The sequence below is a fragment of the Apteryx rowi genome, unplaced genomic scaffold (assembly GCF_003343035.1).
Source record: "Apteryx rowi isolate R43461 unplaced genomic scaffold, aptRow1 scaffold_59, whole genome shotgun sequence".
NCBI classification, from domain to species: domain Eukaryota; kingdom Metazoa; phylum Chordata; class Aves; order Apterygiformes; family Apterygidae; genus Apteryx; species Apteryx rowi.
This window is the reverse complement of record NW_020450860.1, coordinates 3,240,047-3,250,439: the sequence shown is the minus strand read 5'-3', so window position 1 is coordinate 3,250,439 and position 10,393 is coordinate 3,240,047.

Below are 10,393 nucleotides of genomic sequence, written 5' to 3'. Positions count from 1 at the left end.
CATCTATATTTAACATTTTGACCTAGATGTAACTCAGTCTAATCTGTCACTAATAATTATGTATTTTAACATAGACAAAAACTATTAAAATGCTGTTCTCTAGGAACTTCCACTGGTAGAAGAGCTTTGATTTATTTTATTTCAAGAGAAGCTATAGTGTGGCTGGTCAGCTTTGAAGCTACTTTTCAAGAATACAAAAGAAAAGAAAGTTTATTGGCTTTAGCTTGAAAATGTTTCTACTAGCTTTTGCAAAACTTTGGTTATTGAGAGTAGAATTTATATCTTTGGTAGCTAACTTGCATCAGCTGGCACACAATATCAAATAAGAGCTCAGCCTAAGCTGTCTGTCTGTCAACATATTAGCTATTCTGTCATGAAATAGGAGCTAGCAGCACAGCACAGATAAATCAGCTTTCTCAGTTGTCGTTTCCTGCTGTATGGGGAGTTTATGTTAGAAACACATTGTCTAGATTAGGCACAGATTGATAGCTGTGCTCTCCAGGAATGATGAAGAAGTATCASAGATGATCATTATCCACACAGTCAGCTKCTTCTGGCCAGTCACTGCTTCCTGTTCCACAGGAATAACTCCTACCCATCTCCTTGCATGCAGCCAAGCCCATGAGAGAAGCAGTGAGAAATTACATCTGCAAGTGTGTTTGTAATGCAGCTGAGCAGCTAGCAGAGCAGAATTCCTGAAAGCACTGCATTGGCTGGACACTTTCCTATGAGGTTAAGGAAAGAGAATAATGCTGCATCAGAGTTCATTCAAAAGGAACTTTGCAAAAGGAAAGGATAAAAATAAAAAGCAAACAAATGAATAAAATTCCACAAAACAGTATGAAACATGGTTTGTTACAGGACTCGAGCACAGGAAAAAATGGAAATACTCAATATYATTACGAATCTTAGCCCCAGATTTTGATCCCAATGCATATTAGAGAAAATCAAAACTGCTCTAGTTTACATTATGGCAATCATACACAGTAGAGTACAAGGACCTCTTTTTTGTGACTGCTTCTTCCCTCTGACAGGGATTACATGAAGCTGTCTTGCAGTAGTGCTACATGATTCGGGAAAATGCCTAACCATGGGGCAATGTAGGTTCTGAGCAATAGCGTGACAGAATCTGACCCAGTAATCATATAAGCTATGACTTGTGGGTGTTTTTTAAAAAATTTCATAACTTTTCTACTGCATTGGTTATATTTAGAGAAGACTTTGAGATAGTTTCTGTTAAAAGAAATTTCCATTAAAATGTTTAAAGACATTTTATATTGTCACATTTATTCTGTTTATGTTTAGTCCGATCTGCTGTATCAGATCTTGTAACTCCTCCACTTCCAACTATTCTACCTTAAACTTCCCTGATAAAAGGCCTAGAATTAAAGTACTTCTGTTCTTTTAATCATCTAGTGAAGGAAATGAGGACAAATGGCAAGTTTTTGTGCAGTGAAATAGACCAATTATTTACTCTCCCTAATCATGTAGTTCTGTATCAGATTACTTAGTGACCATAATACTTCATAGTATTTTACTTAAATGGCTCCTCCATTCTTTGTAAAGTTGTTAGAACACACCTAGAAAAAAAAAAAGAAATAAAAGAAGAAGAAGAAAGGTGCTTTCCCTTTCCCCAGCTATTGGAATGCTTTTGTTTATAATGTGATTGCAAGTACTGAGTTTAGAGTCTCCACAAAACTGTATTTAAGATAGCATTTGTGGGTATAAGATGTTTCCATTATGATTTAAATTACCTACTAGCTTTGGAAACACATTAACTGCTAATGAATAAGAGCTAGAGCAGGACAGTAGAATGCTTCAACAGCAGAGAGTTTTTAGAAGAGGAAGGGTTTTATTATGAGGTGTATGAGGCTCAGGGACATAAGATGGTGTTTAGGGAACAATGAAGAAACTATGTTCATTATGATTCCAGCCTTAGCAAATGGCTGCTTTAGTAAGAAGGGTCATCTGAGGACTCAGTTGAAGATGTGCTAGCTAGTTGGCCATACTTAGCTTTTGAAGCTGTAGAAGACTACTGTGCAAACTTTGGGATTTAGAATGCCCTGCAATATATCCTCTTTATCTGTGAAAGGAAAACATGGGATTTGGTCTAAAATGGTGTGTGATCTGGAAACAGAATAGCATAGACTCCCATTGGGAGGTTTCAGCATGATTAAACAGAACCAAAGAGCACTGCATGAAAGAATCTGTACCAGTTGGGTACTATTCTGTGCAATAGGTACTATGAACAGCAAACACCATGATACACAAAAATGAAAATGGGCTATATAGGTACATAGTTTTATTMAAATTAATACACCCCCCCTTAAAGGAAGAACCACTGGTATTTCTATGGCTCTTACTCAGTTAGGAGCTGGTACTACACGTTTTGGGGGTTGTTTTTACAATCAGTTTTGGAAAAGTGAGTTAACATACTCACAGATGTGGTATTTGAGTAGCTCTGTGCTGTACATACTGCTTTACTGCATTACAAAAGCTCTAAGGATATACAGGTATATATTTAATGGAAAATAAATTATTTTATTAAACTGGCAGTTACATTGAAGTCTGCACCCTATGTCTTCTGATCCTTCTTGCCTGTCTGTACTGTGTTATCATACCTATGGGACCAGAAGCTACTAGATGGATGCCGTCCCTATTATTTAGAGCACTGGCTCAGATGAAAAAAAAAAATCCTTATACATAGAGCACTGGCTCTAAGAAAAAGCTGATTTCATAGTTGTCCTTAAAAATCCTTTGATTTGAAAATGCTGTTTTTCCATATGCGATATCTGAAGTGTGACTATTTTCACCGGTGATAAAAGATGAATAAGCTTTCCCCCATGAGCATCTCCCAAACCCATTCCAATATGTCAATCTTAGAGCTTTTCTAAGCAGAGGCTGCCATTCATGCCAAAGTGTGATCTGGTTTTGAGATGTGACATATGGCCACTAAGATTAAAACTCCCAATATATCACTTACAAATTAAGCGAGGATTGAACTCTACCATCAGGCGCATCAAAGTTCTTTGCCCACATCRTAAATTGAACAGGTTTTATGTGTACCTTGCCTTTTTTATGGTATTCTGAGAGGCCATTAACACGAGAATCAAATCAAGCAGAAATTGTAAAAAGTCATACAAAAAACAAAATCAAATCACTGGAGAAGCTGAAACTTGAACTTGGGGGAATTGATAGGAACCTCCTCTTTTGAAATGGGCTAACTTGTCTGCAAATGAAATTCACGACCTGCGAATGAAACTACCTTGCAATTTGTGTGGCAGCATGCTGGTGAAAAATTGATTGGGTAATCTTTAATTTAGCATGGTAAGATTTCTGACCCCATTTCTTCAAATGCTTGTTCTCAGTCTTGCATTTTTTTGGGGGTGAGTGGGGGGAGGGAGGTTAATGGGAATGTAAATGGGGCTAAAAATCTTATTTTAATCCATCACTTCTTTTTCACTGCTCATCTGAAAACATGTTGAAAATCTGAACTCCCACGTGATAGTCCCAGCATTGCAGGGTACTCGCTCATGTGCTAGGCTTTAGACAACGGTTAGCACTGTTGGCTTTTTAACACTAAAGGTCAGCAATAAATTAAAAGCCTTTTGACCCCAGGTATCATCTTTATTTCACTATGGGGCCCTACTTCATGGCCTTCACAGAAGGCTTCCTAGCAGCTGTGTAGAAACAGAGGCTAACATGTACATTGCAGTTTGAAGCAGGTTTTTTTTGTTTGTTTATGTAATTTCCAATAAGCCTTTGAAAGAAGAGGAACATATGGGCACTATATATAGGAATTACTTCTCTCACTACTGAAGTGCAGCTACCTGTGGGAGTCAACAAAGCAGCTGTTTAGAGATCACACTATTTTTTGAACAAGAAATGAAAAACATGATTTCAAGATCCCTGTGCAGATCAGTGGCATCTGTGTTTAATACAGCAATCTAGCATCACTTTGTTATTGCAGAATTTCAGGATTCAGTTCAAACCTGTGGGATTTAAAGCTAATCAAATGAAAAATCAAGCCAGGGACTGATACCTTAAAGGTGGACACTAATTTAATTTTCTTAATGGAATGTCATTACCATTAAGAGGTAGCAGTGAGACATACTCCATGGTTATGGTTCTTTTCTCTTTTTACAAAGGCTGTGTAAATGACATTGAAAGCTTATTCAGATGTTTCTGAATAGATTATTTGGGCAGTTTTGGTGGATGTGTCAAGCTGTTGAGCTTACCACCTTGGCCATCAGTAAAATCAGAGCTATTAAAAGATCGGGCTAGTTTAATGCTCCTGGCATATTTCAAATAAAAAGAAATGCCAGTGAGAATGTGTAGGTTGGTGGGTCCTTCTGGTGGTTTTATTGTACAATCCATGCTCATTTTCTCCCCTTGTAGTGATAAATGAAGACAAAGTTCTTTGCTTACAGCCTCAAGAATATTTTTTCAGTGAAAATCTTTGGCCATCTGACCTTTTTCCAAAAGACTTGAGAAATATGAATGTGGTAGTCATCCTCGTGCAGGATAGAGTCATTTTTAATTCTGCTTAGCATTTCAGGCACTTCCAGAGAAGTTCTAAGCTGTTAATTGGTCTATTTTCAGCTAAATTTTAAGAGCAGAGGCCAAAGTTAGATAGAGCTGATTGTTTTATTTAAACATTTTAAAGTAGTTTTCTGAAAGGCTGAATAGAGGCATGAAGAGTTACAAAGCACAGCTGCTGTTCTTGCATGTCTTTGTCTAAAGTCTTATCTGTGGATGCATACTTCTTATAATGAATCTGAAGTGACTGCTGATCACAACCCCTGTAAGATCTCATTGTAGCAATACCCGAGGAGACAAATTTAAGGATCAGGGAATATTTGAAAGAATGATCACAAGTTCTATTATTACTCTAGCCATGAAAAAGCAAACAAAGCCATTAGTTTACCCTGGCAAGTAATCTTGCCCCTACTGATTATTTGTTGCTTGTGCAACAATCCAGAACAAAGTAGTCACAGTTCGTCATGTAGGATCCCTCATACAGTTATACAACATCAGGAAGTATGAAATAGTTTTTTCTACTTCATTTTCAAATATGTGTCTATTGGGCATGGATCTCAAGTAGCATAATATAAACTATGCAAAAAGAAAGCAGTGTGTTTCAAGCCTCTGTTAGAAGAACTATGCTCCTTAATATAACCAAAATGTGGTACAACATATATTCCCATAAGTTTGTCTGGTTTAGCTAACCAATTCGAAGAAATATATATTATTTATGAATAAAGAAGACAGAAACCATAACAGAGCATAAAAAAAGTCCATTTTGATTAAGTCAATTGATGCACAACCAAATTTTGGTAACTGATGTTGTTTTATAGATAAGTATTTAGCTCTCTAGATATTAAAGAGATTTTCACAGATATATTTTAAATATTTAACTATGCCATTAAGTCTTATTAACATTATGTTTTTATTTTTTTAGTTTAAAAATTCACAAGTCTTCCCAAGTCTTTCGTCTTGATGAGGCTACGTATTTGTCTTAATAAACATTCTGTGAATATTTAATGTTCAAAAATAAAATATACATATGTTTTTCCTTTCTGTATGAGCTTCATGGAGATAATATATTTAAGTTGTTTTTTGTGTACTAGCTAATGTATATTTTTCCACAAGCCAAATAGTTCATTATTATTTGTACAGAAACCTGGTTTTCACACTGATTTTGGCATCTGCTTTGCAGTTATCTGAGGATGCTGGAGTGTCTTGCTTTTATGAATAAACACTATTTGTGAGTTAGGAAAATGCGTTTCTCACTGTAAATTCAGTAAGAATGTCTTCCTTTAAGATCATGCTTATAAAAGAGGAAGCTTGAAGCATGTAAATGGGAATTTCCATCTGGGAATGGGAATGATTCAACAATAATATACCTGGATATTCTCTGCTTCTCAAAATGGCATGAGTATCTGGCATTGCTGAAAGAAAAGATAGTTTTCATGAGAGCTGGAGAGAGACAGTTCAAATGCATGCAGTTTGCAAAGCCATCAGATAGCAGCTGTATCTCCGACTTGTAAAAACTTGCCTTCACTATAATGAGGCTTGGCAACAGTGAGCCTATTGCAGCTTCTGTTTCTGACTGTATTTGAGAGTAATGGACAAAGTTATTTTGTTGTTCATATGGTGGTTGACCATATGGTAGACCATCTAGGCTGATGCTACTTTTTGTGCACCGAAGTGAATGCCTGGTATACTGCGGCTTTAATCTAAGAAACAGTTTTTTGATATTATCCTAATCTCTCTTTCTGACTGAACTGGGATATGGTGCTGGATACTGTCCTTGGCCAATTCTTTTCAAGGCCTTTCTTCTGCATTCAGCATAAGTGAGCTTGAATGTTTCGAGTGATGAACTTTAGCAATGGTTACTTTTGCATTTGCTTACACAGCACTGAACAAATGAGGATATTGCTCTTACACAGCATAAAGATATGTAGAATATATAGTGGTTGCAACACAAGAGGCAGAAATAGCATCTGCATTCTGATTATTTTCACTCCAGTGTATTTACTTATATTTTCCTACTCCCACCTTCCTGAAAATAGTAATATGACATCTTCAAGTACTTGGTGTAACAATTAAAAAGAACAGATAAAATTTTGTACAATTACTGCATCATGTTTATAAATTCATTAATTGTTTTCACATTAAATGTTCCTTTTATTTGCTTGTATAAAAAACAGTTTAAACAGTATTTAAGTATTGTGAAAAACTATAAGATGTGAAAAACAATGCACTCCATACCTGTTCTTTGCTAATAGAATATTATTACTAATAAATCAAAGAATTCATTTACATGGTATGTAGTTTAATATGATTTTTTCAAGTAAAAGCAACTTCTTAAGTATGCTGCCTGCCACCTACAGAAGAGTTTATTAATATATAAATAAAAATAAATAAAAACTAACATGCAAATTCATTCTGGCAATAATTTTTTCTCCTTGGAGCATCCTAGCTACTGTCTGAATAGTGCAGTATCTAGCCCCAAAGATATTTTCCCCCAATATGTTTTTCCTGCACCACAATGCCATTTTTTGTAATGATCTGAGTAATTGTTTTCCAAGCATTAGTGCTGGGTAACATTTGAAGCCCACCGGGTCAGACCTGAAGAGTGATTGTTCAGAGCTCTTGAAACTCTTTAGAAAAATTACTATTTTGGTCACTTGAAGACTTTTGCCTCTCCCCCATCCCATCTGTTTTAAATGCCTGAATGCTCAAATACCCATGTGGGAAGGTGTTAAAAGAAATGCTCATCATCTTGTCTTCTTGATGTAAAGGAACAAATGTCTTATGAATGCTCACTCTGATATCTTCAGACTTCCAGAGCACTGGTATTTCTAAAAGGTTTGTATTCCTCATTCATTTTTATGGTTGCCAAGCACAGTTGCGGTTTTTGAAGGTTTTACTTCCAGAATGCAATTTTTAATTAATAAATTTTAACATAAGCTTTATATTTAGCTTCCCCTGTGAATAAATTATTCAACTGCTTCTGAAAACTGTGGAAATAGGATGTTCTTTTGAATTGGCATGGAGATATGATCCATGTTTTCTGGCAAGATTTTGTAAGTCTGGAGTGGATATGTACTATTGAAATATGGTCTTCAAATTTTGTCTTTAAAATTACAAAGAACAAGCTTTCTTTTCAGCATTCCTGGATATGTTTTGGGTTTCTCTTTATTTATGAAGATATAAGAGTAAAACAGAACGTTTTGAGGTCATTCACATAAACCAGTCATGAAATACTAAGACTGAAAACTTATTAAATAGTAACTACAGGAATTCTAGCCAAGGAAGGGCATCTTGAGATTGAGTTAGATGTTTAATCATGAATTCAGTTCATTAAAAAAATTCACTCTTCGTACTGGAGGACTTTTCTCTTTAACTCAAATATGATACAAACAATTATATTTCACTATATATATATGTATATATGTGTGTATATATATATATAATCACAATTGTAGTCACAACTACATAGACACAACTATAAATCTCATAAGTAGAACTAGCAAAAAAATTTTTGTAAAAAAATCTTTCAAGAAAAAGCAGTTTCATTGAAAATGCAAATGTTAATTTTGATAACTAACTACAGCAAGTTAAAATGTTGTAGATATTTATATTTTTACTTGAAATTATTGACAGATTTCATGTAGATAACGTTCAAATGTTTAAGGTTTCAGAAGGTGGGTTTTGGTTCATCTTGATTTCTGTATTGCTTCAGTTTTTGGACCTTATTTTTTCTGTTGTCTTATCCATTTGAATGTTAAGATGTGAACCATTTAATAGTGCAACATTATTAAAATTTTCAGAATTTCGTATGCAGATAGTAAAATGTCTGAGATTTCCAGCACTTTTAAAAATAGAAAACTGACATTTTGATTTCCATTGTAAATCAAAATAGAAATTAACTGAGAATTTTCCAGTTTACCATTGAACTTCACTAATATCTGATAAAACCTCATTAACAAATCCTGGATTTCATTTTGTGTTCAGAATTTAATTTTGTGTTATATCACTGCAAATTTGCAATAAACTCACTATCTTGAGCAATGTATTGAATTTTTTTTTGTGCAAATAGGGTAAGACATTGATTTGCCGGAGGCTGCTTACATATAAATTCAGGTTGGAAAGTTCTAATAATCACCAAACAAATTGAGTAAGTTTAACTGGCATATAATTTCAGCTGATTGCTGCAAACATAACTTCATAAATACCAAATAAAAAAAGAAATTTCTTCAGGATCTGGCCTCTTGTCAATACTCACTCATCATGGCTTTTGATGGAAAGTCTGCATTTGCTCATAGGAAGCATCTCGGCAGATAATAAACTAACCAGTGTGTGAAAGGTATCTGGGAGCCTTACTGAGAAGCATGAATTTGAACATAAGGCAATTTTTATGCTGCTAAATGTGAAATCATAATGTTTTTGCTACTTAAACCAAGCTTATTTCACAGCCTGATTTATTGTGGCATAGAAAAAATGAGAAAAAAAAATGAGATACTGAGTCATTGAAGTGAATAGATCTTTAAAACTTTCTGTATGCTGTTAAATTTAAAAATCTGTCTAAACCTTTTCTATGTTGAACACATTTTTATATACACTGTATAAGAATGGTGGCTGTTCTTTCTCAAAACTAGACTCGATTTTCTTTTATTTACTGATTTATGATGGTATTTTAAAGGCTAGATCTGTAGCACACAAGGATTGTGAGAGGCAAGTAAAAGGAGCAGAGCTTTGCTCAGGTTATGCTGGAGAGGTGTAAGATGCCTAACTCAGCTTCTCATATAAAACAAAACAAAAAAACCTCAGACCTCCAGATGGCTGAGGAATTGGTAGCTGAAAAGACTGCTGGGCAGTTCACGATAGAAACTAAATACCATATCAACCTACTAATGGTACCTATGCAAATACTTTTTGACACAAAGTAAGTTCTTTGACTGGCTAAGTATCTTCTCTTCAGTGAACAAAGTTAAAAGGCATAATTAGTAAAACACTTCCAGAAGGAAGCATCAGATCTCTTCAGAAGAATCTGTTTTGAGGATAATCATCAGAGAGTTTGCAAAGTTAGCTTTGTTGGCAAAAAGAGAAAAACAGCAGTCTAAAAAGTTCTTCCTGCTGAAAGCATCATGTTTGAGTAGCAAGGGTTTTTCAGCTAGGTTAAATCGCATTTCTTATGAAAAACATATAGGAGGAGTTTGTTTAAAGTAGATTTTCTGCTGAGCTCTTCTATCAAATTGAAGATTTAATTCCTTTGCTGGACAATATAGAGCGTGACCCTCCCATGCCACATGTTTCAAGATCAGCAATATTTCCTCAGAGACACACGAACTTACCTTTTGACCCAGACTTATGCCAGAATCTAGCTCCTTGACCAATACTCCTTTTCCTGAGAGGAAGAGGTTTTACTAGTGTGAACTGGGAATTCTTTTAGAAGAAACGTGATGAGATTAGCAGTGAGTTTCCCGTATGTTTTCAGAGATATAGTGCTTTGTAGCAAAGCACTTTGTCTTTTCTCTGCCAAGTTCCTTTAACACTACAGATCGAAGTAACACAGATTCAGGTCAGAGGGGTATAGAAAGTGGCTGCCCATGACAGAACATTGGCCCAGAACATGGGTTTTCCGTTCTCATCTTTCCCATAGCAGAGAGGAATGTAGGCACGTGATAAGATGTAAAACTTCAAATGTGATTTTTTTTTTAGGCATTGCTAGCAATTTTGCTGCTTTACAAATGTCATAAATTAAATGGGATTACAGAAAAATGTCCATTCTAATTTGATTGTTAAATGTAATTAGATTCTGTATGCATTTTTTTTTCCTGTGGCAAATTTATTACCTTTAGGAAGATTTGCAATACAGTATAAA